The sequence below is a fragment of the Hesperophylax consimilis genome, chromosome 12 (genome assembly GCF_061612785.1).
Source record: "Hesperophylax consimilis isolate HC1 chromosome 12, BYU_Hcon_1.0, whole genome shotgun sequence".
Lineage (NCBI taxonomy): Eukaryota > Metazoa > Arthropoda > Insecta > Trichoptera > Limnephilidae > Hesperophylax > Hesperophylax consimilis.
Genome location: NC_142847.1, coordinates 38,414,375 through 38,439,078, shown reverse-complemented (window position 1 = coordinate 38,439,078; position 24,704 = coordinate 38,414,375). Strand labels below are relative to the sequence as shown.

Here is a 24,704-nt window from a genome sequence, read left to right as displayed (position 1 = left end):
CATGAACATATTTCAAAGAAGTCAAAATATTTTTCACTCAACTTCCTTATTACTAATTGATCGTTTACGGAGGCAATTGACAGGGGGAATGATGAGTGCTTTGATTGAACGCATAGATCCCACAAATAGAGGTATTATCGTTTCGCTGTGTGATTGAAAATCGTTCGTCCAATTGCATTATCAACGAAGCCCTTTAGAATTCAGTTTCACAGGTTTCATTTAGAAACTGCATTATATCACGATTGTCTAGAAGTCTAGAGTTATGGAAAACCAGGTTATGTTTCCGCAGATGTCCGAAAAGTTACTGGGGCGAAAGTGGGTGGGTGGGTCGCTTAAAGTTCCGTCAGTCGCACTTCGATGCACATTATCAACGACGCGACGTAAGAACATTGACAATAATTGATTTTGACCGTCTCCGGTCTACTTAAGTATTCAAAATTATCAGTATAGTGTTGTTAGTTATTGATCATAGACAACGCTTTGTGCAAAGATAACGAAATGTGCAAAATATATTCCATCGCTATACACAATACAGCGACAACATAATGCAGCCAAGCGCCCTAGGCGTTCCGTGGATAAGGTAGACCCGCTACCCAGAGTAGGTAGGTTCCGACTTTTAGAAAGTTGTTCGTAAATTCAGTTGCCCGTTAGCGCTTGTGGAGGGAGGACGTACGCCGCTTTCCGTTGTGGTACACTTCCGAGTTGAAATTTAAAAAATCACCGAAAACTTTTTTACCATTCATAAAAAGAATTCCAATCTTTTTTCCGAAACAGTCTAAGCAGTTTCAAATAGTATTTAAATCGATTTGCGGTAATTTTAAATTCTGACATTTCACTTTCGAAAACATAGTTTTAAGTGGTTATAACACGATGTATTGTATTTGAAGATATAAGTTTGACTAGATGAGTGTTTTGTGTATAATATAGGTACTGTGTTTTCATGAATAATTCAGTGAATTTGTGGCTATTCTAGAACTTGGTATTCAACATAGCAGGATTCTTGTTGGATATTTTTTCTGACGTAAGTACCTACCTGTCTATTTTATTTTGTTTATTTGAATTTAAAATACTCATAAGAATGGGGCTATTATTCTTTTTCCCAAAACATAGTAATTTGTGTTATTTTATTCTGCCAGCAATATAAGTCTCATATTTAAAACATATATTTGTTAGTTTTGAAGACTGTTCTAAACTATAAAAAAAAATAACTGTGATGCATTAAATACAAATCGCAATATGTGTTGTTCGTGTGCTTTCTATAATCTTAAAATTCCTACGATCATACTAATATATTAAAATAGTTTCAAAAATGATATATCAAATTATCGACTAACTACAACTAACTATTAACTATACTATCAAAAATATTGAAGAAAGTGAAATAATTAAATTTTTGGATAATAATAAAATATAATCATTAAAATATTGAAGCAATACGGGTTTAGGGAAAACCTGGGTACTGATTATGCAATTTATAAAAAAACTGGATGAACGTAAAAAATGCTTTGGTTTATTTACTGATCTTCAAAAAACTTATGAAACAATTGACCATGAAATCCTACTTTTAAACCTAAACAAAAATATGATGACTTATCTGGAAGAGAACAGTTTGGTAAAAAAGTTGCAAAACTCTTTCTTTTATGTATGGTGTCCCCCAAGGAAGCGTAGTAGGACCAATACTATTTCTCATTTATATAAATGAGTTTATGAATCTTCTCATCAAAGGAGACATAATGAGCTTTGCGGATAACACTGTTGTTATATTTAATTAACAATATTAAACAAGCACCTATACAGAGGCAGAGCATGGCCTGGCTAAACTTGAAAACTGGTTAAAAGCAAACTTAAAACATTAAACGTGGATAAAACTAAATTTCTAAAATTCTCGAAAAACAAGTGAACGAAATTACATGAATGTGATAAACAAATTTCCTCAATGTGCCAAACTAAAACAACCCATACTAAAAGCGTTACATATATATCTTGGGATCATAATTCAGAACAAACTAGAGATCATAATTTAGGACAACTGGGATTATACGTTTCAATTCTGAATAGTAGTCTTACACCAGGGCGATACTGAATTGGAACTTATCTGATGAAAACTTGCTATTTAATAAAACTTGTATTAAGAAAATGATAAATAATCTTTTCCAATCCAGACAAGCGATTTACCTATTGTATATTTTTAATTTTGTACCTAGAAAATATTCTTATTGAATATTGAATAGTGGTGATTTTGAAAGTATCCAGCATTTTTATTCCAAAACGAAAAATTCAAAGTTCTTCAGATCTCGATGGAAATTACTGCATTAAATAGCTATATGAAAAAAGCAGTTTATCAGAAATTAAAGAGAGATTTCGCCTAGACAAACTAGTAGATTATCTGCTTTATGGTGGTTAAAAAAGTTATTTTAAACCGATTCCGATCCAATTTTATGGTATGACCTTGACTTATTTTACCATAAATAAGATCAACTGGCCTACACGAGATTACAAAACTCTATATTAGTGGACTATCTCATTCTGTGAGTTTTGATCTTCTGTATTATGCAGTCGGCATTCTCTGTAGCGTGTGGCCTTGCATTCTGAATCCATATCATTATATTATTTTCAATTTGGTCGGGCATTATCTGCAATCTGTTTATTATTTTCTACCAATTTCAATATTTTTATGATTTTCCTTATTGTTCGAACCAATCTACACCTTAATTTAAATACATTAACCATAAAATTATTTCAATGTATTTAGTAATTAGTTTTTGGTTTTCATAGTCATGGATATGGCCTTTTAATCAATCACTTTAAACTTGAATATGGAAATTTTATGGACAATCCAATACCAGCACATGAGGGTTGTCGTGTTGTCACTGTTAAAAACTACTTTATATCGAATTTAATTCCACTACGTATCTCATTCCAGTAAAGAGAAAATACTTTAAGTCTTCGTCGGGCGTCCCCGACTTCTTCTTCCATTCAAATTACTCTCTAACACTCCTTGTGCTAATACGAACAAACTCTGATATTTTCAGTGAAATGGGTCCAGTGGTTTTGGAGTCTATATCAACAAACATTTAGATTGATTATTTTTTCTGTCTCCTCCCTTGAAACCATTATTTTTAGCAATCTTTAAAATTTTGTTTTTTTCCTGATCGTATGCTTCATTGTTGAGTGGGATTTTAGTGCGCCTATGTTGTAACATTGATTGGTAAGCAGATTATTTATGTGACCATGGGTGCAAAGATTTTTAAATAAATTCGTTGCTGGGGGTTTTCCTTATGAGATGTAAGTATGCAGCAACCTTTGAGAAAATGTCGAAAAGAGGACTTCTCGTATCACTCGAGACGATTAAGACTTAAAAAACTTTTGAATAGGTTTTATCAACATCCTCTTTTCCCAAAAATGGATTCACTTCTTTATACAAGTACTTATGGTGTTAGGGATGCAAAAATAAACTGTAATTTATTCAGAGAAATGGGTACAGTCAACAGCAGCATCAAAGTCGGTAAAGAAAAATTTTTCCATCAACCCGCTAATTAAATGTTTTTACAGAGAATTTACATTGCGAAGACGAATACGAGGACAAATTAAAGGATTACCTTGAATTCGAGCTTACACCATTTCGTTTGTCGATTTTCTTTGAAGAAGGAATGCACAAAATCGTCATCTCATTGTGTTTTCGCAGAACTTCTAGAAGGCGTAAATCTTGAAGATAACGAAATCAGTGTTGTTGATGCAGGATATCCTTTGCACAGCGGTGTATGGCATCGCAATGATTTATTTGTATCAATTTGCGAAAAGACATTCACCATGTACAAAATCACTAATCCAAAGTAAGAATCGCATGTATGTTGTTTTCGATAGATATTCGTTTAATAATGGCAAAAATACTAAGGACGGGTTGTATCACAAAATTACTCTAAATGCAAAATATTGAAATTGGAGTAATCTTTCTAAAAGTCTACTGAGGAAAAGTTTCAGTTGCTTATGCTTCGACTGTTTTATAATAATAATATTTGGATGATTTGTATAGCGCCGTTTACGTGCAAAATCACCTCAAGGGCGCTGTACAAATATATAATACATTTCTACAATGATCTATGTTATTACTAAATATATATGGAGATAATATACAGTATAATACTTACCTGGTAGGACACTTGAGATTAACACTTAATTAACATTAACTAATTGTTTATTAGCGAAATTTAGATACAGGATAGACGAATTGGAAAATTGGATATAACTGGACATTCTCTCAGGAATGGTATATTTAATTTAAGGGTATGACAGTTAAAAAGGTAAGTTTTTATGTAAGCCACTCAATTTTTTGGAAAATTGGCCGTGAAAATAAATGAAACATTAAAATCCAGAGAACTACGTACAACCCAACATTACCTCTCTTCTATTCGGATTTTTAGGTTAAGTGATCTTTTATTGCACTTTTGTGAGGTTCTTTATTCGAACATGTGATTAATTGATGTTTTTTATGTACGTAATATTTCACATGATAGGTGAAACGTTGTGAGATTTCTACATCTAGATCACTGCTATAACTGAATATTTTTTAAAAGATTTTATAACAATTTTAAACGAGTCTATTTCATATACCCGAATGTACTAAAACATGCTACCTACAAATACGCATGTGCATTCTACTACACATACACATGAAATGTAATCTCCATCGAAAGTGTTCGGCGCCGTGAGTAAATAGTCCGATGAACTCGAAGTGCTGCATTATATAAAAAAATACTTCGTTCCTAGAGCTGCGCAGAAAAGTGGGATTATGTATTTTACTATAATATTTTTTTGGTTGATTTTTTGTTTATTTAATTGTTTCTAATTTGGTGATATTGACCAAAAAATGTTTTTTTATGTCGGTAGGTCAAAAGTATGTAAATATTTACGAAAATTTATTTACCTTTCTGAAATTTATTTAATTTTTGAGAATATCACGATACATAAGAATGCCAACTGGAGCCAGTGGGATTGTGGTATTGCCAATTGAAATGTGTTGTGAGGTTGAAAAGAGTGTAGAGGGGAAGGAAATGTAGTAGAGGAAGGTTAAGAAGTAGGTACCTGGTTGTTTAGACGTGGTCACCAAATAGGTTTAAGCCATTGCAAGCGACAATGAATGATGGTCTTTCGATTCTGAATGGGTTCTTTCACGTAGCGATACTTAGACTATTTACCTACCACTAATAATATTATCATTCGTTAATACTTTACACAAACATCGACAAGGTTCAAGAAGTTCAGTGATATTTTGGTAAATAAGTTTAGTTACACATATTTATTTATTTAAGGCCCCGGTGTTGCCCGGGCTTTACACGTAGTTTTGCAAAATCAGGTGTAAACAGTAATTTTCCTCTTATTTTGAACCTCGTATGTGCAAAATTTCCTCAAGCACTATCAAAATATTGCTTTAAGGGATGTTGGTAGTTTTCAAAATCTCATGTAGTCACCACTCTCCGGTTTTGAACAAGTGTGCTAAATTCCGTCAATCTCGGAAGAAAACGGTAGATTTGTCATCTCAGTCTTTGCAGACGCAATTTTTTATATACCTATGTTTTATGGAAAGATAGGTTTCTCAAAAAACGTTTATTTCTGGGAGGGTTTCGGCACTTGACATTTTTTCGCGTCACTTCGAAATTTTTTTTGTAAGCGACTTTTTTCCCAAAAAGCGTTCCTATCATTGCATGCAAATAAATGAACTTAATATAAAAGTGTTATATCAAGTCTCATTCCTTGGAATACGAAGCTAAGTAGTTCGGTCGCCCGCTCGCCGCATCAGATCGGGGTGATCACGTTTTCAATTTGGTTTCGTAACACTTCGTCATTGGAGAGATGAAACATTATTATTATTTGCAATCTTGTGTTCGCAAAAAAACGCCTCGTGCTGTTTCCTATTTAAGGTGTCATTGTACTTGTACATGTTCAATCTGTAAAGAAATTTATTACGTGAATTATGTAATCGCAGATTATTTTTATTAACGGTTCATAATATATATATGGAAAACACAACATCATGGTTATATTGTTTCCGAGTATGCTATGCCATTGTTGACAACAATGGCATTTCTGATGTTGTTTAGCTGAAATATATTTTTTTTCTAAAAATCGATTTTTTCTATGAAGAGTTTAAGTAAATTTCAGTTTAGAAGAATTTCGCAATTCCTGAAAATCTTTCGAAAAAAAAACAAAAAAAATCTTTTTCAGCTACAACATCAATAACGGTATTTTTGTAATATTAGCACTCTAGTAATCCAAAAGTAACGAGCCGCCACTGCTCGTCTGCTCCATTTTTCCCTTTTCGGGTGAAATTGACACAATATTTTCAAATGTCAAAAATTTGTCTTTAACAGGTAATTTAAAAAATCTATTGCCTACGTGTCGAATGGTCCTATGTTAATCGGCTGCGTCAGTTAGTATAGATTGCACCTGAAAGGATTTTATTAATTATAAAGAAACACCGTCTATCTAGCAAATCAACAGATATCAATATTTTTTATGTAAAGAATCTGCTATGTTGTTGGTAATTGAATTAAGTACAATGCAACTTACAATATGTTACAATGTAAAGTGCAACTTATAATATATGGGGACATTATGTTAGTAAATACTTTGGTAAATACAGATAGTTAGTAAATAATACTGTATTGAAAATGCACGGAATATATTTACAAGAAGGCAATATAATAATAATGATTAATTTTAGTAATAACATGAAGACTAATTTTAATATAGTACTATATATCTGCATGGGTTCTATATAATTTAAATAGCAACTACTTAATAAAATAAAACAAGTGTCATCAGAGTGTAAACAAACAGAAGGAAGTTACTACTCTACCATAGATATACCAATCAGCTCACCTCACTTATGAATATCGCCTGCCAAGCATGTTCTGAACCTACTATTTCCGCAGAGTCTCTTTTTGTGGGCACGCTGTGCAAAGGGACTTATTGTCTGCACTGCGGCGGAGTAGATGAGAGCTCCTACCGTCACTTCAGTAAGGAGCGGCGCACCCAGGTTAAGTCAAGCAATGCTTATGTGTCGTGCCTACTGTTAAAGGCAGCGGTAGTACACCCTTGGATACGAACTGCTATCAAAACTACTACTGTGGAGACCAAGACCAAACAGTGTGAGGAGATTCTACTCCGCGTCTACCAACAAGAGGACACAAATAAAAAAAAACTCGAAAAAATGAACAGAGACCTTGAAGCCAAATTTGAAAATGAATACGTAAATGAAGGTCAATTAGAACAAATCGACAGGCAAAACAGATAAAAATGTAGAAATTAGGGGATCTCTGAAATGAAGTAGGATAACCTACAAAATCTCATTTTCAATATACAAAAAACTACTAACTCCAGTATACAACCCAAATAATAATTAATAACTTCTAAAATGAAAATTAATATTTCTTATTATTTTTAATTCTAACTATGTTTTATATTCTATACTTTTTTATTATTTTTAAATTCCTCTATATTTCAATCTTTTGATATATTCTCTCAAATTATTTTAATGTATTTCACATAAACACTAACTCGAAACATATTCAATTTCAACAGTTATTTTTTTTTATTATTAGTACTTACATTGATTTCGCGATATTGAATTTGTATAAATATATTTTTAACTATACACTTCTTATATTCTTTTAAACTCTTTACTCTTTATTTTCTTTTAAATAACATACTTTTGATTTTTCTTTTAATTTCTTCTATATTTCATACTTTGTATATTCTTTTTATGTACTATATATATAAATGTATAATGAACTACCACAAGACGGGCACTTACCTAGCTTGGTGGTCTAAACATTCCTAATAATTGTATAATGAATAAAATAAGATAATAATAATAGTCAAATCAATATAATGTAAAATGCTAAAAACATTATTAGCTTTCTACTTGGAAATAATTGGAAGAAGATGATTAGGCGCATTAACTATTTTAAATAAAAATAAAAATATATTAGCAACAAACTCTTGCCAAAACTCCTTTCGCGTTCAAAATTCCCAATTGTTTACATGTATTTTATATATAAAAACATGGTTACAAATCTCCAGTTCTAACTTACAATTATTTAAAAAGTAGCACCATGATTTTGACATCGGCATAGGCTCTCTGTTTAATTCATCAAATGAATAAAATAAAGCCAACACGGCGACTATGCTTATTAATAATTGTAGACAGTTAATGTATCTTCCTAACGTTATACCAGTTTTTGTGGTTAATTTATTATATAGTATAATACAGTGATTTCAATTTTGACACGTCACGCACTCAAATTTTACAAAATCATTTTCTGACCAAACTTTTTAAGAGATCATAACATACAAAAAATTATTTTTCTATTATATTCTTGCATCTGTGGTTATCAAACAGGCCATAGAGAACATAAAAACGTAGAAAATATTCTATAAAGATATTTAAAACTGCCACTGGCGGCAATTTCAAATCACAAAACGCAATTTTCGCGCATTTATAAAGTTTAAGATTTTTTAATAATTTATCTATCAATTCTAAAAATATAGAATAATTATTAAAATATTAGTGAATTCATTGGCTGTATAGCACTACAATCAGTTTTATGTCTCCGTATTAAAATTCGGAGGTTTGATTTTTTTAATGTTGGCGGAAAATATTCAAAATCGTCGCCAAAAAACCGCAAGCAATCGGCGAAAAAAGTTTTTTGACGCGCGATCGTTCGAGTGGATATAATTTTCTCTTACAATAATGACTTATTTTTTTACCTTCCAAAGACATTGGAAGGATAGAAAAAAATGTTCTCTTTTCGACATAAAAAAAATTTTTGCCTGAGAGAAAGAGAGACATCTAGCTCTTCAATGAATGGTCTCTCTGGTCTCCTGAGATTATAATGGTATAAATATGATGTTTTGGGACAAATAAGGTCTCCCGTGAAAAAGAGGAATATTTTTGTGCACACCAACACACCGATAGTATCGAAAGTTGTCCCAGTGATACTGGGTGTATAGTAACGTTTATCAATGCCAACTCGCGATTCTATTCAAGAGTTGCATTTTCCTTTTTTTGTTCTTTCGTTCTTCAGCTTTAAAACATAAACAAAATTGTTTTAAAATTGAATAACTTTTTGATATCCAGTATACCACTACAAAAGCTAGGGTCTTTTGGTGTTAAAGTTATTTACCTTCGATTGACATGTAAAAATAAACGGTGGGGATTTTATTTATTTTTGCTAAAATACTGTTCGTGAAATTAAGATACAATGTTTGATATAACATTTTCGATGTTCACAAATATTTAAAACAATATAGCTAGTTGGAAGGGCTGTCGATATTCTACATAGAAAAATAAGATTATGCAAACTTTAAACATTTTGACGAAGTATTAAATAAAATGAATGAAAGTTCCTCAAATTAATCCCTCGAAAATCATTAATCATATCCGTACCCTTCAATACGGTTACCGTCAAAATTGGAAATTCAATCTTCCAACCTCAAAATTTCATTAATTACGCCTCTCGATATATACACAATATTAATAAATATGTGTGAACCATACTTGTCGAACTTGATAGATTTTGATCTTTGCATTCGAATTCGAAAACATTGAATTGTGTATTGTTTATAATTTAAATTAGCCTTCCGAAGAATTTTGGTTTAATACTCGGGCAGACCCATAACAAATCACGGAATAGTCTGTCTAATCAGAAAATATTACTCCTGTACATTTGAAACGTTGACTTTCACGGTCATTAAATTTGACTACGGCTGGGAGCTTAAAGACGCCAATAAAACATTACCACAATAGAAATTCAACCATTAAGTTGGTAGCGTAGAGCGTAGGGGTGTGGCTCCTACTTATAAGATGATTTTGTTATGTTGGTAGGCAGGCGTGTTTACACCGTTTTAGAAACTAAAGCACGAACAAAACATGTAATATCACGCTGTATTGTCATACTCGCCTGACAAGGGTGTGTGTTATCTTTGCTTAATAATGTCTAATTTAGTGTGAATATTGTTAAACATTCATTGTTTTCAAATGGGGAATGAATGCTCTCACTATCTAAGTTCCGAGTGATGAATAATTTTATGATATAACCGATGTATAGAGGTGGCCCTGCAAAGCCAATGAGCTAATAACTATATATATGGTTTGCCTATGTCTATGGTTATCCTCCTTTTTGTTATTCCAATGTTAGAGTAATAATACTTCTTTACGAGTAGGTTACCTACCTTAATACATGTTTGATGAAAACGCATAGGTACCTTTTACCTTTCCGCACTACGAGAAATGCGAGCAAACGGATTTTAACATATAGATTTTAAATTATTTTTTTTCTTTGTATTTTTACCTACCTTTCTATAAAGCTACAAAAAAATATTTTTAACATACAACTAGTAATCACTTTTTATTTTTAAAACATTTGACTACCGAATATGGCAATGCAATATTGGGACATAGTTAAATTAATAATAATTGTTTCTTGCATGGTGGCAATTATTACCTATTACAAATATTTCCCAATAATCTCGTATTATTATTTACTTTAATTATTATAATTTATTTACTTACTTTCTATTTATTATTATTATTTACTTACCTATCGGTAAATATTTACCTATTTTTATTTAGTTATTATATTTTTTCTTATAGTTTATTATTCATACTACCCATGTTGTAATTGTTAGTATGGTTACCCTATGCTTGTGTCTGATAAGGTACCTTGCACTTTAGTTAATAGAAGAATATTATTGTTGCCAACAACTTACTGCCCAATACTTCTTTTGTTGACATTTTTGTTTTATTTTTCGTACATTTGTTATTTATTATTATTTTAAGTTTACATATATGTATTTTTTTTTAATGATGTAATTGTAAAGCTGCACATCTTGATACAGGAATGCCCTAGTGAGATGTGCAGAGTATGTTTTTTATATTAAAAACTGTTTTTTGAATAAATAAATAAAAAAAATCAGTGTTTATTTAATAAATACAAAATTGGATACAATTTGTAAAAAATAACGGTGAGTCAAATCACGGATTTTATTGATGTTCCGTAATTTTAAATTAATATCGAACGCATTTTTGCATGTACGCGATATGCAAGATTTTGTTTTTTTCATAAGACTGGGTGGTCCGACTTTAATCACCAATTATGAACTTATTTGTTACCAAATGTGTCATTTTACTTATTAGATTCACTCCCCGGTTCACGGTTTAAGGCCGTTTTAACCATACCAAATCCACGCCGATGTAATATAATAACCCAAAGAGGGACCGAGATACCGGGAACGAACCCGTAGATAAATGGTTTGTACATGTACACGTAGAGTGGACGAAGTGAAAGGAACGATATGAGAACTTAGGTCTAAGTCCAGAAAAATATGTGTAAATAAAACACTATTTTGATGAAACCGATTAAGTGAAAATTTATTGAAAAAATTGCATGTATGAATAGGACGATGTATGAATGAATGATAATGCGAGAAATGCATTCCAGAATTCAGTTGTGTTACGTTTAATACTTTCGTCCAGCATATTTTGGAAGATGCATGAATGTAGATGGTGCAAGAAATGCATACCAGAATACAGTTGTGTAACGTTTGATTCTCTCTGCCAGCATGTTTTTAAAGATGTATGAATATAGACGATGCAACAATTGCATACTAGAATGCTTGTTACGATTAATACTCTTGGCCAGCATGTTTATCAATTTTTCAGATTTTTTCTTAATCAAAACCAGTTTGGAGGAAATTGTTATCCTGGTTAGATATACACGCCATTACATTTTCAACTAGCTGTACCCCGCCACGCGATGCTATGGCTCAGACTGTTAGATGTGCAGATACTGTTGCTTTTACGTCATACAGATGGCGCTGTTTAAAAAACATGTTTATCCAACAGATTGAATCATTTTTCAAAAAGCTTGTTTTAAATGTTACAGGTGACATCTATATAATATAGGTATATTAAACACACGCGTATTCGAATGTAACATCATGTCAAATTTCAAAGCACTCATTGAAGAAATTTCGGAGATTTGAGGTTTTTAACAAACGAAAGTACTCATTATTATTTATATAGATAGATTTGTAAGCAGTTTTATTTACAGAAAATAATAATATATGTTGGGATGCATATGAAACTTCACCGGAGCTCGACAGCTTAGTTTTCTAGTCAATAACCCAGGGATCTCCTGTGAACACTCCTGTCAGATACCAAACACAGTCTGGATTTGAAAATGTGCCTCTTCTTAAAAAGAATCCCGTTGTGAACGGAGCGTAAGATGTGTCCTTGAATATTTTTCGATCAACCTGTACCGAGAAGTATGAAATGTGATTTGCACACAATCAATATAATGGTAATGCCATTCTCCGATCCAATCGACATTCTGATTGGAATGGCGAAAGAGAAATCTATTAAAAAATCAAAGATTGTGATTTAATGTTTAAGATGTGTGTGCCAGAAAAAAAATAAAGCGTTTCATTTGCTCTGAGATTACAGTCAAAATTTTTTACAATATTTCGACAGTTTTATTTATCAAACTCTTCAAATGTGAATGTTATGTAAAAATGTTTAACGTTAACAAATACATTTCAGTAAATATTTGACCATTACATGAAAATGTCAATAGTGTTTTTAGGTTGTTTGATGTAATTTTTACTTTTAAATTCCAAACCGAGCATCGTACTGCGTATTTTGTTTTAACTGACGAAGGTATTGCTAATTTACTAAGAATCTCTCCAAATTATTGGTAATCTAGTTGAAAACGGGATTGCAGGTTTTGGACGAATGCATAAACAGGTTTCCTGATAAACTTTCTGTAAATTTCTAATACATTATCACGATTTTGAAACACGTGTTCGAGCACTGGACGTGTATAAGGTTTTGGTGTGACAAGATTCCTGGTAGAGCCAAAGCAAAACTTGGTGGGTTCAAAATCCGTTAATAACGGTTAATTAAATAAATGGTATTAGACATCAAATAATTCGAAAATTTGCACCACATTCCAGAATTCAATAACTGATATGCTTAGTATCGTCCTGGTAGCGAATTCCCGTTATTTATTCTTAGCTTAAGAATATGCCTCTACCCTCATTTTAGCTTTGGCATAAACTAGAGCGAGTGAGATGGCCGCGTAGCGATTACAACGCGGAAATTCAAGAATAAAGAAGGCTTTGTTTAAATTGTACTTCTTCCCAATTCCACTATCACATTGTTTCCTAAAATGTCCTACTGTTTAACAATTTGGCAATAAAGTGTGTTACGTTAGCAAGTTCTCAAAGACATTAAGTTAACACCAGTTAAAGAAACGTTGCTTGATATGGCGTCAACTGTATTTGGGGACCAGATCTAAATGGCTAGATTCTTTTGACATTTCCATCTCCACATTATTGGATGTGAGCAGTTAGGCTATTGTGCGGTGATCACATTATTGGATGTGAGCAGTTGGGCTATTGTGCGGTGATCACATTATTGGATGTGAGCAGTTGGGCTATTGTGCGGTGATCACATTATTGGATGTGAGCAGTTGGGCTATTGTGCAGTGATCACATTATTGGATGTGAGCAGTTGGGCTATTGTGCGGTGATCACATTATTGGATGTGAGCAGTTGGGCTATTGTGCGGTGATCACATTATTGGATGTGAGCAGTTGGGCTATTGTGCGGTGATCACATTATTGGATGTGAGCAGTTGGGCTATTGTGCGGTGATCACATTATTGGATGTGAGCAGTTGGGCTATTGTGCGGTGATCACATTAAAAAATACAGTTTGAGAATGTTCCGATCATTGTTCTAATAAAATGAAATCAAATTTAAGGTTAGCCTAGAACTAATTTCGTTTTATACTTTGCTGAGAAACTCACAAAATATCCCAAATTTGACGCTTACTTTAGGAGAAAAATACAATATTGAGAATTAAGGTTTCCCCTTCATAAAACAATGACGGATGGCGGCCGGCAAATAATATCGTTTTTAGCTGAAATTCTCTCTGCCAATTTTTCCAGGGTATTTTCCACTTCCATTTTAAAGATTTAGTGGAGATGATTTGATGGTTTAGATTGAAAATTGCCCTTTTATATTAAATTCTAAATTATCAGGAAGACTTTATTCCCTTATGCTTTACAGACAGACACCATCAATAAAGGTTTTTTTTTGTTTTGATCTAGATATTGCTTATACACAGTAGTCTCAAGCATTTATCAAAATATAACTTAAGCTACCAACTACATATGTTTGCTTACTATTATTTTACAGAAGAAAACTTTTTGTTGCAATCTCCATATCCAAAATGTCCATAATTCATCCACTTTTCCATCAATTGTCTACCTACAGCTTTTTTGAACAAAGCAAGGAAGAATAATTTTAGTAAAAAAAGAACACGTAAATTAATAAAAGTTAAACTTTTATCGGAAATCGAGGAATCCTCTGAGAAGTCGTTTGAAAGCTGACTCGTGGTAGTTTTGTTAGTTTCTTACGTGTTGACTTTATTAAGCTTTCAATGTATTCGAAATAGTTCTTCTTAGAATTAAATAAAAAAGTGCTATTGGAATAACTTCTATGGAATATGTATTTACTTCTCAAGTTTTTTTTAGCGTTTATGTAAAACATGTGAACATGCAACATATTATTGTGCATTTAAGTTGTTGCATCCGAAACTGCTTCCGAATTACAGTTTCAGGTGAACATGAATAATGGACTGTAAATGAACTTAAAATTGAAAAGAAATTAATGATCTTTGTTGGAATTGGGTGATCATACGTGTAGGGATGAAACAAAAGTTGAAAAAAGAAAATAAGGTAGGCCAATCACTCGCCACGAAGCAGCACACAACACAATATCACTTGAGTTCAACCGCGATATCTCGAATTAATCATTGTGGCTAAAACACAACGAATGTATAAGCACTTTTAATATAGTTTAATTCCTTCTTTTCAAATATTAAACATACGATAAACATCAACGACTTGCTTCAATTCTTCTTCTGTTTTTTTTCAAACAAATGCACTCGAAATTTGCAAAGTATTCTTACTCAACACGGGTAAGCCACCCAGTGAGGCCAACATTACTGGATAACTATGAAATGTAAAATATTGTACATATATATATATATATATATATTGTTCTAAATTTCAAATCCTTTTTGTAAGGTGATGGTTGGAGATAGGTGGGAACTGGATACATAACAATCCGGAAAGAACTATGCATACTGTCTTTTCAAAACCAAACATTTGTACAACAAATGTGCCTTAATTTCATTCACAAAGAACATCAATAAATTCTCAAACACATATCACATTAACAATATCCCTTTACAAAACACAACTTCAATCAAAGACTTAGGCGTGACATTTGACTCGTCACTTAGCTTCAATAAACATGTAGATACAATTTCAAAAAGTGCATCACAAGTATTAGGATTAACGCTAAGAATCACGAATTGTTTTAAAAGTACAGAATTAACTTTAACATTATATACATCAATTGTGCAAAGTATTCTCGAATACGTATCAACAATTTGGTCTCCCAATTATGAGATTCATAATTATAGGATTGAATCCATACAAAGGAAACTAACCCGTGTAATTGCTTATCGTGAAGGTTTATCTGGTCAATTTGGAACATATAATGACCGAATTTTGCACTATAAACTACACTCACTGACGGTCAGACGTAAACTTTCTGACGTACTGCTCCTACACAAAATTATACATGCATCAGTTGACACACCAAACATTTTATCCCAAATTCACATCAATATACCATCAAGAAAATCAACAAGGAGGATGAAAGACATTTTCTATATTAAAGCCTACCACACAAATACAGGATATTTTTCCCCTGTACCGCGAACATTAAGAAATTATAACATTATACATGGCTCTAATAATGAAATAGACATTTTTAATGACCAATTTAAACACTTAAAAAAACGTATTACCTTTAATCATATTAAGCTGATATTGTGATGAAGCCCTTTATTTAAAGAGAAGCAACATTGTACCTACCTAATCAGTGTCTCACCAGTACAGGTGTGACAATAACAAATCGTTTATGAACATATTTGTATTAACCTTTTACCCATTCTTATTTGTTATTTACTTGCATGTTTAGCTTACATATTATTATAATAGATTATTATTAATATTGCTTACATTTTCCCTTTGTTACTATTTTTGTTATTATCATTTTGTTATTATTATGTATTTAAACATCCATGTATGTAAATTTATGGGCACCATGCCTGTTTTATGTACTTAAATAAAAAATAAAAAAATAAAAAATAAACAATGGTATTTCTTAGTCCTCCTCGCGAGGGGGTCCTGTGCAGAGACGAACTAAAGTTATTTAATTCCATTTAATTAGATGCGTCTTATATGTCATTTTTGCATTTTTTGGTCTTTTTTTTGAGATTTTTCATTAACATCTTTCAGGCAGATTTTGATTCTTGAATTGTACTCATTAAATATTTGTATTCATTTTGTATCTGTGGGAAGGGTATCGTGGAGATTTGCTGCAAAGTAAATGTAGTTTCTCTGTCCGAATTTCGTATTTTTTAAATAGTTTCAATAGTAGCTCAACAAAAACTTGTCCTAGTGAGATACAATATAAAGAAACAATAAATAAATAAAATAAAAAGTATATTTTTGACATATATTTATTGCATATTTGGCTGTCAAACTTTTAACGGGTGAAGGGCTTACCTGGAAAACCAATGTTAAGAATCTGATAGTATTATTGTCCCAGCGTCTGGACAATGTAGGCCCTCTGATTGGTCAAATTCATATTATGTGATTCGGATAAATTCTGCATTGGGGGTCTGCAGGCAAAAAATACCAATCTGCCCCTCAATTTTAAGCAACCGTAAGGTTCATTTCGGTTTGCAGGCGACTGAATACAAAAAAAAATATGACATTAAAAATTAAGACACGATTTGATACTGAAAAAGAATCGCCACATGTAATACGATATTTCTTCAAAAATATCGTTTCTCCACATATAATTTTTGGATAATATCGAAGAACATATGTTTTAAAAAGTTTATAATCCATTGGATTCATTAAATTACAGTGAAAATTATCCACAATTACGTGATTACGTTTGACGTTTGACGAAAAAAGCACGCGTTCATTCAATATGGCCGGCAATAGCTGGCCGACACAGAGCGCACTTCTGGCGGTGTAAAAACTAACCAAATAACTGGCGCGAATATTTAAATATGCAAAATTACTTGACCATTAAGCGTTTCATAAGAAGATTTCTTCTGGAAGTTTATTTAAACTTTGCAATGGCATTTTTCATTATTATTTATAATTTTTTTTGCTTATTAATTATATCTGATTTTCTATTGACATGTTTTATAATTTCTAAAATTTAAAAATTATTTATTTGCGATGCTTTAATCCTGATTGTTTATTTATATCTTAAGAAATAGGGTAAAAATACCGTTTGAAGAGAATATGTTTAATTTTTTTATTTAGTATTTCAACTTTCAATTTATTAGAATAACCGTTATTATTATTATTTTTTTTTTCTTAGGTTTGTCAACAGTGATTCATATCAAAGTTCTCGAAATTCAATTACACTAATTAAACTAGGTTGATACTATCACTAATTACAGACAAACACAACATTGATGAACACAAAACTATAAGTAAAGAATAATGTACATGTATGCACCTACATGCATACATGTATACACAAATACATACACTTACACTTATATAATGTTATTTGTCTTATGAATATATTGTTTTATGGTTTTATGCAATTTTTTTTTCAGGTCTTAAAATACTTCACACAGGATATAAAGCATCACAAATAAATAATTTCGAAATTTTAGAAATAAGAGAACATGTTTATAAAAGTAGATATAATTAACAAGAATTTTTTTTATAAACTCTCTTTTAAATATTTTCCCACTTAACTGGTCTTTCATATTGTAATTCCTAATTCTTATAAACCCAGCCTACTCTTACCCCTCCCCCCTCCTTCCACTTCTTTTTTCCAATAAGGAAGTTGAGTAAAGAATATTTTGACTTATAAAAAATATGTTCATGTAGATCAAAAAATATCGATTCTAAATATATAAATATATTTCTATATTATTATTCTTAGAATTAGTTAAACGTTCTTGAAAAAGCATTCAATAGCAATAGACTGTATACGCTCCACGATTGGTCGAAAGAATTCTGACGTCACATGTGTCGTGATTGTACGTACAACAGATCACCTATGGTGGATCTCTTTCTATTACATGAGAGATGGTCGGTTTAGATGAGAGAGGTGTATAGGCCAAAGGTTTATTTGGGTTTGTCAAATATATGTACGTATTTGTTGTTATTATTATATGAAATGGATTTCTAAAGATACATATTCGTATAGTGCTTTATAATAATATGTTGTTTATTGCATAACTTAGAAGTTTTTATTATTATACATGTCACATAGCATGTGATACACTTCAGGCCGCCGGCCGCCCAGAAAAGTCAAACAGTGAACTGGGCTGTAAACCGTTATTTTACTATTGGTCTTTACTTTTCTGCGTGGTGGTCCTGAATTCGCGCGGGGAACGTCAACAAGTAGCGACGGCAATACCGTACAAGTACCGTACCGGGCGAGAAAAGCAAATATTCTAACTTAAAATATTAATTTAACTATGAAATCTTAATCAATTTTCTTTTTTTTTAATAACATCAATTCTAATAGACGGTTAACATTGGTAAAAAAATTACTGGAATTCCTTGTTGAAGAATTACAAATTTTTCGATACAAAATGCTTATGCGACGTGGTTTTCACAGTTCGAATGACGTCACACCACACCCCGCCTCTCACCGCTCGGATTCCGCTCGTTTTGGCGGGCTCAGTAAAATTTAAACTTTGAGAATTAATTTAATTATGAAAACAAACTTTAAAAAAAAAAAAAAAATACCAGTATTTAAGTTTGAATGCGAACATTGATAAAAAAAAATAAAAAAAATGGACTCAACTTCCTTATTGTAATCTATATTTAATTTTTGACTTCGGTGTATACTTCGTTCATGAAACATGTATTGGTTGTATATAATAAAGTGATCTTAAAAAGTTATTTGTTTTTTAATAAAATAAAGTTTAATAGGACAACATTATTTTATCTATTTCCATTGTATATCAATGCATACGTACATAATAAAATGTAAACATTATATTTATTTATTAATTGGACAATCTGCATAACGCCGCTTTTGTGAGATATCACCTCAGGGGCGCTATATTGTAATAATCTACCTTTATATATAGATTTTTATTCTCCTGATGAAGGTGTATATATATTCTAACTTTAGACTTTATTAGATACAGTAACAGTTTTAGGTAAAGAATTACCACCAGTTGGAGTAAAATTTACACCTTTTAATTAAACCGACTGTTAATCTCATCGCACAATTACCCTCCTTCTATCCATAAACACGGGTACAATTAATCAATATGTAATAATCTATTATTTCAGTCAACTTTGTTATAACTATCTTTAATTGTTGTGACAAACTATACGATATTGATTCAACTTATAGACATTGACGGTTGTAACACATATTTAAGCACTGCAAGTCTCCTATGAGCAAATTATATTAGGTACCATAACAGTTAATATCAGTGCCGTGGAAGAAGTGCCGCCCGCAGGGCCTAGTAGCAAAAACCCGCGGAGCGGGTTTTTAACTGCTGGTATCAATTAATGCAATTCCATTGTTGTGATCGTGGCAAGTAAATCAGTTACTTGCTTTGTTTATACGAGACAATATCGAATGAACACGAACACCCACTCGTATGGAAGACGTGTTTGCAAATGACCGGCTTGAGAATTTAGGACATTAAACCTGCAAATAAACTATAATGCGGGTTACGAAGGTAGGAACGTGCAAACCGGTCTATTATATCATTGTACCTATCGGTAATATAACTGTTTATAATTTAGTGACCGTGCTGTATGCGCTTTGAAATTAAATTAATGTATATCTTTATAGATATACATTATATTAATAAATATATATTAATTTATTCACAAAAAAATAATGTTACATAATTTACAGAAAATATATTAATTATTTCATCTAATTTTAAAACATAAGATTTACCACCATAAAAAATTTAGGCTTGTGTGTATGGGGGATGTGTCATTGTATTCGTTATTTTTTAAGTAATTTGCCAAAGTATTCAGTTTATATATTCAGTGTGTTTTTTAACGTGATGTTTAAAATATTTGTTGTCATTTATATTTCGAATACGTTCTGCTAGTGAATTAATTAATACTCCAAGATATTTATAGTTGAATTGCCGTATTGTTTTATATGAATACTTTTTTTTTCAGTATTTCCCTGGAACAGACCAACATTTGCCTTTGGTATAAAAAAAACTTATTATGTAATTATTTTAATAATGTTCTTCAGGTATTTTTTTATGTAAACGTAAAGAAAGTAGTATGTCATATATATATATTATACTGCTCAATCGATGATTTTTAAATGTAAGTAAGTATCTTGAATTAAATAATACCCCATTGTTTCATATTCTTCCTCACCTACAAAAAAAGTATTAATTTTGCATTACATACAAGGTTAGTACAAAACATAACAAAAGTACAGCGTAAAAAATATTACTGAATTATCAACCAGTATACCAAGGTTGAAAATATTAATTTTACCTTAAATGGCGGCCAGAAATATACTGCGTTTCCTTTTATATCTTTTTCAGCCTTTAGGAAGATAATCTCTTATATTGAGAATCTGTCATTTGTTTTTCACGTTCCAGACATCAACATAATAACATCCCTTCATTTTGAATAAGTTTATTGATACGGAAAATATAAATACTGACGGATTAATTGTGCAGATAAATAAATTATCCTCGTTCCAGAATTTTTGAGATTCTTCTGTATTTATTTATTGAATCAATTGAAATATTTTCAGCGTTCATTTGACATTCAATATTTGTCTTTTAAATCGAAGGGATCGTTTGAATGAATTGAAGAATCCATTTGATTTGTCGTTTTGATAATTTTTAAGTACGAGCACCTCTGTAGGTTCTGTGCTTGATTAAACACGACTTATCATGTACCTTCTTGAAAAGTGAAGTTCTTGAATATAAATAACCCAAGAAAAACCCATTAAGTTTCCATTAATTAAGCAGTATATACACCACTTTGTCACTTACTAGACGTTTAGGTCTGCACAAGAAAATAAGTGTAAATAATAATCACCGGCATAAATTGACCCTCGCCCTTTGTAATGATTCATATAAAACACCTCAAAGTTCTTCATTTGAATCGTCACAAAAATTTTAAAATCATCATACAATGAACAATATATATTGTAAGAAAAATAAAAATCTAGAAGACATAATTTGCGATTAGAAATTAATGAAGAGGAAAATATAATTATTAAATAGTACAACACACCCATTTAAATTGTGATAAAGAGACATAAATTAACTGTGCCCTGTATTAACCGACCTAGACTTATGTACATTTCTGCAGGTACCTAGATATTTGTTAAGGGGCAATAAGCGGCGAAGCGATAAACGCTTCGACGAATTTCTATATTTCAGCAGAACCAGTGGCGACTACATTTTGCAAGTTTTTAGCTTGCGATGCAGAATGCGAGCGTCATGGTTTAAGGATCTATATCTACAATTAGTGATTTGACCGAAGCAAGTCATCTTCAAAGGAAAGAGTTTTCTTTGTTTATCCTCCAATAGGAGTGAAAGAATGACAAAGTGTAAGTATTTTGACTGGTTTCATTAATTATTATTGCGTTTATATTAATAGTAGGAAAATGTTTAATTACCTTAAAACAATAACACTGTGCACAACCCCAGTCCAGGAAATATATTTAGCACTATGCACTAGCATGGCAAATGACTGTCACTTTCAAAAACTTTTCTTGGTAGTTGTGATGCCGTTATGCCACTCACTTAATAATAACCAACGATAAGTTCTTGCATATAAACACAAAAACGGAAACTTTTTAAATTGCAAAAAACTGAAAATATTCCCAGAAGCTTATTCTGTTTAAATGAACGACTTGCTAATCAATTGATTTTTATAGGAAACTTAAGTTAACATTCGAAAAAATAAAGGTAATGTTTAATTAAACGAGAGAGAAATCTTTAAAAAGCTTTGCCTCAAATTTAACGGAAATACGTTTCATGAATTTAATACCCCTGATGTTTTAGGTTCAATAAAATTTCATTACGGCCAACCGATCCCTTTTGATACCGGAATCAAATAAAAATATTATTTAGATGGTAGAAAAAACACCGGAAGATTGCTTCTCCGGTCCCAATTCGATTTGTAAAATCAAAAGAGGGTTTTTCTTGACTGAACTGATTTGTTCCGTTGTTTGAAATAGGAAGCTTCGACGCGACGCGCGATGGCTTCAATTGGACGGTGCCGGTACACATTGTAATTGCTTTAGAGTGTACACAGAATTATGTAACATTCAGAGGCACAATGCTTATCAAAACAGGTAAATCCTTGCTTGCATAGTGAAGGTGTATCGGATGGTTAAAAAACAATTATTAGGTTTGTGTTAGATAGCTGATGGATTAAACATTTTAGAAATAAATCTAGTCTAAATTTAAATGGATTATTTAAAAGTTGCTACGCACCCAGTTTGGGGCAGGCGGGTGTTCTAAACTAGTTTCAAAAACATTTTGGAAATTTTCAAAAGTATCGGTATGCACGAATACATTCAAACGGGGGCTTTTTAAATTATTTGCCTGCAGATTGAGGAAATCGAGTGCGTTAATTGTTTTTGTACACTGTCGTACATTGCAAAAAAATAGTGATGAGATGCTGATATTTTACAGTTGTGATATTACATTAAAAGCAGTTAAAAATAATAAAAACGTCTCGATTTTGATAAACAAAATCCGATATCTATTAAATGACGCAATTCATCTTCAAACACAACACGCCATATATCTGGTGCGCTCTGGCGTGCCTTTTTTACGTTACATCCACACAGGAGGCCCTGGGGGAAATAATTCTTTTCAGGGCCTAAGTCATCTTTGGGGATGATATGTGGAGGATATTTTTTTGGAAAGGAAGGTTAGAATGTTAATGTATGTCGATCATTGTGGCCAGGAGAAACGGGCGTATGAATTCATCTCTCCCACTGCGGTGCAAGGCGATGTTCCGAGAGAGTTCTGCTGGACAGGTCGAAAGGTAGACTCATCCGCTGCCAAGACCCGGACAAATCTCACCCCATGAACCCGGGCACCCCTACAAAGTCAAATGTTGATTTAAAAATTGAACTGGAGTTACTTTTTGGGGTACGTTGTGATGCTGAAGGGAGTGGAAGTAATTTAACGGTAACCAAACACATAACCAATATGAAATACTGTGAAAACTCCCTGGTTTAAAAATCAAACATAAATTAGGCATTCCGAGCTGTATGTAGGTAAGATCAAGTACTCATACCAACATACTTACAAACTTATTATTTGTGAACTTTCTTATTTCTGAATCGGCACCATTCTGTTGACACATAAAGTATAAACCAGAAATGAATTACAGTTTCTGCGGTTCGTCTTATTGCGGAATAATCGAATACCATTATTGATTTTGTGTTTACCAGTCACGGTTTTATTGCTTTTTGAAACTAACCACAATATTATAATGAACATAAATAAGAATGAAGCACTGAACCAAAAATGTATCACAAGTTTGGTGAAAATTTGATTGACAGTGAAACACATTAACTGCAATAATATTAGATTGAAAGTTAAACACATGAACTGCAATAATATTAGATTGACAATTAAACACATCAACTGCAATAATATTAGATTGACAGTGAAATACATTAACTGTAATAATATTAGATTGACAGTGAAACACATTAACTGCAATTATATTAGATTGACAGTAAAACACATCAAATGCAATAATATTAGATTGATAGTGAAACACATTAACTGCAATAATTTTAGATTGACGGAACTGGTATATAAATCCGACAAAAGTAGATTCTAAATAGTGAGCATAACACTAGGTACTTATATTGTTTTGGACACATAACTTGCTCAACCGAAAATTTAAACCCAGAGAAAGTCATGGTCAACCACAATATAAAGCAGAAGGCGGGCAAAACAGATGAAGGTCACTGATGCGTCCAACTGATCAAGTCGAATAAGCATCCGGAATATCTATCAGTGTTCATATTTATTCTCGCAGCTCATCTACAAGCTTTCAAACATTGGCAACAGAAAGGTTGAAAGAGGAAGAAGAACGAATACTGTTTAAGATAACAAACTGGACTGCCAAACAACTCTGTCTTGACACACTTTGTCTTGACATCCCGGGTTCATTCAATTTCTGGTCCTATAGTCGCTCTTTCATCTACATGTTGAATGAATTAATAATTGTAATATTTAGATAGATAATTACAAACATCGGAATGTTTTATTTACAAATAATATTGGTTAATGAAATTAATGTTTTACTTCAATGCTCGGGAACGAATTATATTTTTGTTGAAAGTTGTTGCAAAACTGGTTCGGTGAAGACATGCCAAACTCAATACCATACAAAGCCAAATCGATGGAATAGTTTTCTCATCAGGAAATCGTTCCCAGATAAGGCGGCGGCGCACAGTGGGCTGAAAATCGGCTTTCATAGACATAGAGACTTGAATTTTCAAGGGTATTTTTTTTGGCTAGAAA

General features: G+C 31.9%; 1 protein-coding gene across 1 annotated transcript in view; it reads left to right on the top strand.

Annotated features, from left to right (window-relative positions):
• Nucleotides 1–654: 654 nt before the first annotated feature.
• The window catches only part of IRSp53 (Insulin receptor substrate 53 kDa), a 554,295-nt gene continuing 530,245 nt past the window's right edge, over nucleotides 655–24,704 (top strand). Inside the window, exon 1 of the mRNA XM_089638410.1 lies at nucleotides 655–1,021. The gene's annotated coding sequence lies outside the window, so the exon portion shown is untranslated. The remainder of the gene's footprint in view (nucleotides 1,022–24,704) is intronic.